Here is a 10,146-nt window from a genome sequence, read left to right on the forward strand (position 1 = left end):
CAGCTCTCTAAATTACCTAATTATGCTCAAACTTGGTGCTATTAACTTTTTACACCATCACTATAGAACAGTTCATGTGTTGTGTGTGTACACTATAGTTCAATCTGACAGTCATTCTTAATCTCTGGAGAATTTAGGGACCATTGTAAAAATAATTGGTATGGAAATGCAAAGTTTTTTTCTTCTTAAATAACAACATTGCTCTTATACAGTGTATATTGAGAAGGAGCTGGGAAGAAAGTACAGGGGACTACTGTAAAATAATAAAATGATTAATATATATTATTATTCTTCATTATTATCAGTGAAAGAAAAGATGAGATGACAGAGAAAATGATAAATGCTTAGTTCTTTTTGAAAGAAGGAGGCATTAGATTCAAGTGAAACAAGGGCTGCAGTTTATTATATTTAATCTGTGCAAGAAACTACGTGAAACATTTTGCATATGTTATTGGATTTAATCCTTCAGTGCTGCTGTGAGGAGTGGCTCAATGGAAAATACCATAATTTTTCATCAACAGTTATGTATTGACCACTTATAATGTGCCAGGCATCGTGCAGGACATTGGGAATTCAACAATGGCTAAGGCATGCTTTCTGCTTTCTGCAATCTCACAAGAGTAGGGATCACCAACATATAAATGGGAAGAGTTTGTAATAAGGAGGGAGAGTAAGAATAAAGAAGTGTCGGTATTGATTTCTAAGCATAATTGATTTGTTGTTAGGTATTCTTAAAACAATCACTACATTGGAATTAGAAGATTTAGAATTGGAAGATTTCCCAGCATTCAAGGATTGTAGGGCAGGATGACTCAAACCTCATTTACTACCAAAGATTTAGTGAATATGCAGTCCTCACTCCTGGGCAGGGCATTGTGCCTGCATGTGGGGTGAATACCCAGCCCAAGGGATAGGGATCTGAAGGATGACATCCTGGGTGCATATACCTAACTCCCTTTTCCTCATAGATTCCACTCAGGTTCTCTCCAGGATCCACAGATGGAGCCTGGAGGGGTGTGTTTCTGGTCAGGAGATTTCCTGAGATGTCCCTCAAAGAGGACAGATGCACGGAATTTAGTTATCTGGAGTGATGGCTCAGGCCTGTGCTCTGCCAGCCGATGGGGCAGGTCTTCTCAGAAAAGAGTAGCTTGCTTCTGTGGCCTCTGGTGCTGCGGTGGCCTCTGGTCCCCAGGATAGGCTTCCTCATAGTTTAAATCTGCACAGAGCTAGAGAGCAGCTGGCCTGCGGGGCTGAATGACAACATTTCCCCCTGTCTGGGGTGGGGGCACCTATGTCCTAATAGCTCTAGAGAGTCTTTTTGTCATCCAACATAGGCCGCGGCTTGCTGCTGTGACTCTATGGCAAGAGCTGCTGAGTTGTTCACTGTCTCCAGGTTTGCTAGTGGCCCAGAGACCCTTGCAGCCCATGTGGACAATACATTATAACCGTGAACATGCAGGGGTCACTTGTAGGACAGTAGATCTTGTAGGACAGTAGATCTCAGTCTTCAGATGCACATTAGAACTTCTAAAAAGACCATTGCCTGGAAGCTATGCAGACCATAAAATCAGAATAGTTGGGGCTGTGGCCAGGTATCAGTATATCTTAATTTCTCATGTGCTTCTAATGTATGGCCAGGGTTGCAAATGACTACTTTAATATGACTCAGGATGAACACACTCAGTAGTTGAAACACATGACTGAATATGATGGAAAACCAATGGAGAAATAACAAGGAGCATTAACACAGAAAAAAAAGAATTAAACTCTTAAGTAGATAAAATAGAACAACAACAACAAAGAAGCCTACTTTCTGAAAGAACATTTTTCTAGATTTCATAATTCAGTAAAAGAATTTAAAAAATTGATCTTGGAAAATTATTCCAATTATTGTCTAGGAAAAACAAATGGCATAAGTAGCTCTCAAGACAGAAAAATATGAAGAAATGGAAATCAGAAGTGAAGGATAGTTAAATGGTGACTAGGAGGGAAGAACACTAACTAGAGGATAGATAATAATGAAAGAATAGAACCTTTACCTGAGTGGAAGAATGACTTAAATCTAAAATTTGAAAAGGCTCAGTAGCTCCCAAATTGCAATGAAATTAAAGGTTCTAAATATCAAGTGGGAGATATAAGAACAACATATAATTGATTATTAACTTAAAGGCCAAACTTTAAGGATCATATATGTAGCCAAAGGATCATCCTTATCTTAGGGCAAAAAAAATTTTTTTTGAGAATACAGGATTCAGTTGGCATGAGACCAGTTATCCCATGTAAGAAATTATTCAGGTATAATAGAAAAGGTTTGAATCACCTAAAACGGTGAGGATAATATAATATGAATATATGATGTGGGTAGTTGGTCAAGTGGAGACAGACTGGGAGTAAAAACATTCTAGTATTTTCATTTGGTGCCAGGGAAATACAATAGGCAAATAAATGGTCTTTGTTGGCAGCACAACTACTTAATGTAGAGTCATCAATAGAGAAAAATAGGTTTCATCCTAACTGTTAGGAATGGAGTGAGAACCAGTAATACTGAGAAGTATGGTTATCTTTCCAAAGTAAGGGTGGGGGAATAACATAACAACAACAACAACAAAACGCAAAGTAGACTTTCCAGAAAGAGTAAAAATAAGAAGAAAAACACAACAAAAAATGATAAATTGATCAAATGAGATTAAAGTATAAGAATAAAACCAAGTACATAAATTGTCACAATACATAAAAAATTTTGACTGAATTTTCATAATACAAGTCAGAGACTCTCATAGGAAGTTAAATTGCAGAGCACACAAAGAAGATAGAATAATTAGTGGTGCCATCAAGACAGCATTACTTAAACGCACCAAACATACGACAAAGCTCTACAAAATAAAAATGACTTGGACTAAGTAAAATTATACTAGTAGGTTTTAATATAACTTGTTAGAAAACTATTAGTGATCAATTAAATACAAAAGGTAGGCTACCTTGCATTTAACTTGTGTAATTAAAAGCTCAAAGCGATATGTATTAAACATTTTAGCCTATGTGCAAAGAGCAAGCATGATTTTTTTGGCTCACAGGCATGTACAATGATCAAAAAATAAATAAGACCATAACATATTAAAAATTTAGAGATTTTGCAGGTTACGTTTCTAATTATGGTTAATAAAACTAGAAACCAACAGCACAATTACTGTAAAATCTTAACTATTTGTAATTACAAATGCAAGTCTTTAATTAAAGAAGAAATTTAAAATATAAAATTATCTAGATAAGCAAGTACCAAGAGATCAACCTACATTATAGCGTATATGACAGCCATTGCTTTATTCAAATACAATTACTAAAATGAAGCCACATAATAAATATGACTAAGTTAAGAAACTAGAAAAGGCATGACACAACATACTGAAAGAATGAAGATAGTAATAATTAATGCCGTAAAAGGTAAAATGAAAGAAATAGAAAAAGTATATTGTCAAAAGAATAAATATACCCCAAAACATGGGCCTTTAGAAAAAGCAAAACACCTGGCACGTTTGATTATCAAAAATATAAAAGATAAATATACCATGTTTCCCCGAAAATAAGACCTAGCCGGACCATCAGCTCTAATGTGTCTTTTGGAGCAAAAATTAATATAAAACCCGGTCTTATATTAAAATATAATATTAAATGTCTTATATTAAAATAAAACCAGGTCTTATATTAATTTTTGCTTCAAAAGACGCACTAGAGTTGATGGTCCGGCTAGGTCTTATTTTCAGGGAAACATGGTATGTAACAATTAGAAAAGCATAGTGGACAATACCACAGACATTGAAAAAAACAATTTATAAGAGGATATTATATTTTTTCTGAGGATCATATTTTATTGATAACAAGTTTTTTGCTTCTTTCAGTATTCTGATTATATATTTGTTTCACCAACAGTCTTTCCCATTTTGTAAGCACTTAACTCCCATCACTGTTGTTCCACTGAGGTCTGACAACTTGCTTCATAGTACATAAGGTACTAACATTGTATTCATACTAACATATTATCTTAGTATTCTATTAAGATTATAATACTGAGTTTGCTTTAAAGAGTATTATAACTCAAACTGTTTCTGCTTCTCAAGCTAGAACTCAAATTTTCTTTAAAACAGAGAAATAACTTGTGAACAGGAATTTTAGTATTTTTGTTTTGCAAGACATACGAGTATGTCCATTGAATCTTACTTTGTTATTTTGTTTTTCTATTCCGCCAAAGCAAGAAATTAAAACAGCTTAGCTAAAATGAGTAAGCAACAGGACATATGATTCTAGTTCATCTGTTGTAGTTGTAAGTTAAATTATGTGTTTAAATTTTGTATTGTCTGTGTATTTATTCTTAAATAGTTATAGAGAGACAAGCTTTGTTCTGTTGAAAATTCTTGAATTTGTAACTTAAACCTTGAATTATGACAGATAGAATTATCTGAATTACTATAAAGCACTTATCACAAAGCTCCATTTCCCTATACAGCAAGATGGAGATGATATAAAAGATATTTATTATTTAAGAGATGATGTATCACGCACAAACAATATATAAACCAATACATGTATTTTCAGGTACTTAAATGAAAAGTAAATACTAAGCTGAAATGTTTGATCCAAGAAGCAATTTATAATGAGTATATTATAATGTCGTAGAATTTACTCCTACTTTACGTATGTCACTAAAGTCTATTTAGCTTGATCTTAAATTCTGTGGAAAGGTTTGTAATTCTTTAAGCTGTTCTTGTCTCATCTTGATACTTCCCTAGGAAAGGGAATTAGGTTGTTTAGTATCTTTGTAAAATTGTCATACATTTCTGTATTTTTCCTTCAAAGCAATAGCAATGGTAGTTTATAAAATACTTTCATGTACACATAATCCTGAGGATTATTGTTCTGATTTAATGACTTGATACGAACATACATCTATCCAAAAACAGAGCTGGAAACTCTGAGGAACTGCTTTGGGAGTTAGGATGCAAAGCATGTATAATTTCATATTTCGTGAATAAAATAGATAAGCTGTCACAAGAGTGATTATGTGCATATGGAAATGTTTCTTATTTCTATCAGGTCCCTGTTGCTTCGCTTCCTTTCATACCTGGCTCCAACTAGTTCTTCTTCAGTTCAACTTGAGTTCTTCTTAGAAATATTGTTCACTTTTTGATCCAGTTGTCCTTTCTTTGTGCTTGCCTGGCAAAATCCCAACTATGCTTCAATCTCATTGTCCTTCATTTATATTTATATTTATTTATATTTATATATTTAATTTATATTTATATATTTATATTTTAATTGTCCTTCATATTTAAACGTACACCTAGGTTGCTCAACACTGCTAGTCACAGATGATAATATCTATCAGTTCATAATCTCTATCCTTACCAAAGGTGAAGAACTGTATCATGTGAAGAGAACTGTACCATGGAAATATCATGGCTGACATTTCTCTCTTCCCTGACTGTTCATATTCCCTCATAACTCCCTGTTTTTCAGCATTTGATATTAGTATGACATATGCATACATAGGAATATATTTTATTTTAAACTTACGATATATCTTTTAACCTAATCTTAGAGCTAATAATTTGAAAAATACATGCTTTTTAAAAGAGGTACAAGATACAAATAAAATATATTATTATGTAAAACTTCCATAATCAAATAATATAGAACACAAGTCAATTTACCTCTAAATTGACAAATGAAATAGTTCCAAAGACTATGTCCCTGAATATTATTGCCTAGGGAAATATTCTAAAGTGCCAGATGTTTCATTACTTGAGTATATTTTTGTAAAATGGAAATTCATTGATTGCTATCAGATGGAAATTAGGAAATCAACTATTTAAAATCATATCATCAATTTATTTTATCTAATATTGTAAAGCATATATATGTTCACTTATTTAAATATAAATACATGTTTGTAGGTATGATTTTGCTAAACTTATTCTGCAATAAATTTTGCTAAAGTTATTGTAATATTTTTATAAATGTGTTTTCAGTTTCCTTGAAAAAATCTGCCATAAGTATACATCCTGAATGTTGTAAAGGTAATTATTTATTAAAAAATGAAGAGAATATACATTCAATTTCTTTAAAACTAATGTAAATATCTTTATCTCAACTGTGAAATGTCAGGTGACCGAACTCCTGTGTAGATTTAAAGTGTTACCTTTACCTCTGCTCTTTATTTTTTCATATGCATTTGTGTTACTGTTTAGTGTCCTTTCACTTAAGTCTGAAGAACTCCATTTAGTATTTCTCACAGGACTGGTCTGCTGGCAATGGACTCTCTCAGTTTTATTTACCAGGGAATGTCATAAGGCAAACCTTCCACACCCAGCAGGCATTTTATAATGCTGCTTAGCTTTCTCTGCTTGCTTGTGCAGAGTCTCCAGGATAGTCAGTGAGAACATTGGATATTCTCAGGTCTTTCTGAATATGTGCAGAGCCCTGGACATGGGCACAGACCTTTGTATGTGTATGGCCTTCTAGATTTCCAAGAGTATGTTGGAGGTCTTAAACCCCCTCTATGGCTATCATTCCCCACCTACTCCTTTTAAATTTAATGATTAGCCTATTGTTTGTCTGAACTGTTATCCACTTACTGCAGACATCTGTAAAGTTAAATAATTGCGTCTAATTGTTTTTGACAAATCGCTTCACTCCCAGTCACCCCTCCCAAAGAGTTTATTTGCATTGTGTGAGCTCTGAGTCAGTGCTATAGACTGAATGTCTGTGTCCTCCCCAAATTCATATGTTGGAACCTAATCTCCAATAGTGTGGTATTTGGAGGCAGGGCCTCTCAGAGGTGATTAGGTCATAAAAGTGGAGCCCTCATGAATGGGATTAGTGCCCCTATGGAAGAGACACCAGAGAGTGCTCTCACTCCTTCCACGATGTGAAGACAGCAAAAAGACTGTGGTGTGTGAACCAGGAGGTGGGATCTCACCAGTTACCGTGTTTCCCCAAAAATAAGACCTAGCTGGACAATCAGCTCTAATGCGTCTTTTGGAGCAAAAATTAATGTAAGACCCGGTCTTATTTTACTATAAGAGCGGGTCTTATATAATATAATATGTAACATAACATAATATACTGGGTCTTATATTTATTTTTGCTCCAAAAGACGCATTAGAGCTGATTGTCTGGCTAGGTCTTATTTTCGGGGAAACACGGTACCAATGTGCTTGTGCCTTGATCTTGGACTTCCCAGCCTCCAGAACCCTGAGAAATAAATGTTTCTTGTTTAAGCCACCCACTCTATGGTATTTTTGTTAAAGAGCCTGGATGGACTAAGACAGTCAGTTAAAATAAAGATGGTTTTGCAAACTGAATCATCCAGGGAACTACCAGACTGGTTGAGTAATGAAAATTGTCTTGAATTGGATTTTGAAGGACCTCCAATCCTGTTGTTCTTTCTCCAATGACTGCCAAGCTGTTGATTTTCACCTGATTGTAAGACTGTTGTTTTCAAGGCTATCATTGAGCTGGCATAGATGGAATGGGAATAAGGTAAGAGAAAAATGCCACAGAGCTCTCTGTTCCTGAGATTTAGCAAGTTTTTCTTCAATAAACACTCTCCAGATTGTTGCAAGCCATTGGTTAATTCCAGAGTTCTGAAATGTTGATTCTCGTTTTTTTTTTTTTAACAGTTTCTCATGTCTTTTATGGAGGAGAGGATTTTTATAGGTTTTTACTCTGTCGTTTTCACATCATCTATGCAATCCCTCTTTGATTTTTATTTGGATCAAAGTAAGATGGATATATTAAATAGATCCATCTTTTATATAAGTACAATATAAAAAAAATACCAGTTAGAGGCAGTGAAGGGGATTTTGCCCATCTTTTATTCCCTAATATATGTGTAGTCCACACAGCTTCTGCACTGAGGACATGCCCATGATAACTTTATACCATATTAATGGTGGTTATTGGTATTAAAAACAAATAAGAAAAGAAAAAAAAGCCTTAAAAAACCCAAACAAGCAACAATAACAACAACCGAAAACAGGGAGAAGGTTGAGTCAAGTATGACTACTCTGTTGACTTTTTAAATGGGATTACATAGTTGGTGCCATAGTTAATAAAGCACTGGTGTCAATTTCTGGCATCCCTGCAGATGTTTCATTTGCCTGATGCTGTGTATCCTACTCTGTAAAATGATATCCCAGACCTTCCAGGATTGCTCTCAGTATTAGCTACAGCATAAATCTGTGTGTGTCACATGACAGAGATTCAGTCCAAAGCAGCTACCATCAATAGAAAAGGATATTAATTAATAATAGCTATTGTTAATATGTCATTTACATGTCATGCCGCACAGGGACGTACCCAGCATACTTTCCCAAACTAAGTTTAAAAATTCAGAGATGCTTGCTTATGTGTTTTGTCCTTTAACATGTGTGTAGATTGTGTAGATATTTGGGAGTTGATGTTGGAGGGTGGTAGTTAAGTGGAAAACAACTATTTCATGATTGTACTCTTCTTGAATTTAAACACGTGAGTGTGAGGTGGATAGGGAGCGTGGGTGTGAGTTGTGAGTGATATTGTAATGGAGCCTGTGCATCCCAACATATAGGAGATGGACGGTGGGCCCATGGTTAAGTTGGTTAAGCTGAGCCATAAAGAGGAAAAGGCAGATATAGGATCGGTGAATTGAGGACACAGAAGAGAGAAGAGTGAGGGAAGAGAGCTGACCATCTGTTGAAGGACGGAAGGAAGAGTAGATAAACTAAAGAAGTAAAGAGAATCCGATGGCTCATTAAGAAAATAAGTGAAATAGGGGGACTTTAAGATTCCTGGTAGAAGGGAGAAGGTAGAATTACTTGTATCTTGGCTTCAGTGTTGAATGTACTCTTATTTCTCCTCCCAATTTACATTGAACTTTTCCTCTCCCTTTAGAGATGGCAGAGTAACCATAGCAAAATGGTTGTAAACATATGGTGTGTGTTAATGTGATCGTTCGTTTCATCATTATGGATTTAGTATGACCATTAACATCTAACTGCCTAATTTCCCAATAACCATTGAAAAATTAGAGCTGCATCATTGCCACCCTACTACTCACCATAATAATTTTGTCATTTCTAAAAGCATTTAATCTCTGCGAAATGATGCAGATCATTTCCCTTTTGTATTATTTTGACTTTTGACCTATATTTGATATTTTTATGAATTATGTATCTGTATAACATAAAAATCACACACCATCTTTTACATAAAAATAAATTAGTGATATTATCTAATTTTTAGAGTTTTTTTTCCTTTATGAGATCAATGTTTATTTGCTTTTTTTTTGTATATCTAAGTCCATATCAACGCTATTAAAAATTATCATCTACATGTATGTGGTAAAATACCCAAATCATTCCATGCTTTGTTTAAACTTCTTCCGTAAATCACCAAGAATAAATTCTTATTTTGTGCACAGGCATAATTCATTATTCAGTGGGGAAACAATTCCTGTGAAGCTAAAGACTTTTGTGTGCTTCTGGTTATTAGAAGGATATGTGACCTTTGAGTGATTTCCACATTGAATAATAACACATTAGGAAGTACACATATGCACACACGTTCACATTCACATGCCTACACACAAGATCATATATTCATTCTCTCTCTCTCTGTCTCTCCATCTCTTTGTCTCTCACACACAGTCATCAGTTCACAAACTCACACTCCACTGCACGTGTCCACACACAATATTCACATACTCTTATATACTTGTGCAAGTGTAGATAGTTATTTAAGATCTATTGTGAATTTTTTCTATTTGATTTGGAACATGGAGAACCCCCCCCTTTTTTTAAATACTGTATTATTTTCTCTAATAATGAGGGGTAAACCTGCTGAGATTTAGCTGGCTTTCAATTTGGATGTGAATCAGCAGAACTATTTATGCATTTAATTTTGAAATATACTAAATGCTTCTATTAGATGCCAACCCTTAATTTTCTCTTTAGGTATTTGATTAATATTAAAAGCATTTGGGGCAGCAATGCACATATAAAGTTATATCTTAATCTTTCCCTTAAAGACATGGTTATTTACAAATTTCCAAAAAAGAGAGAGAATAGTCCTCAGTTAAATATAGTTCCCACTATTTAATTTAATTTAATGCAC

Source organism: Rhinolophus ferrumequinum, chromosome 15, assembly GCF_004115265.2.
Source record: "Rhinolophus ferrumequinum isolate MPI-CBG mRhiFer1 chromosome 15, mRhiFer1_v1.p, whole genome shotgun sequence".
Classification (NCBI taxonomy): Eukaryota; Metazoa; Chordata; class Mammalia; order Chiroptera; family Rhinolophidae; genus Rhinolophus; species Rhinolophus ferrumequinum.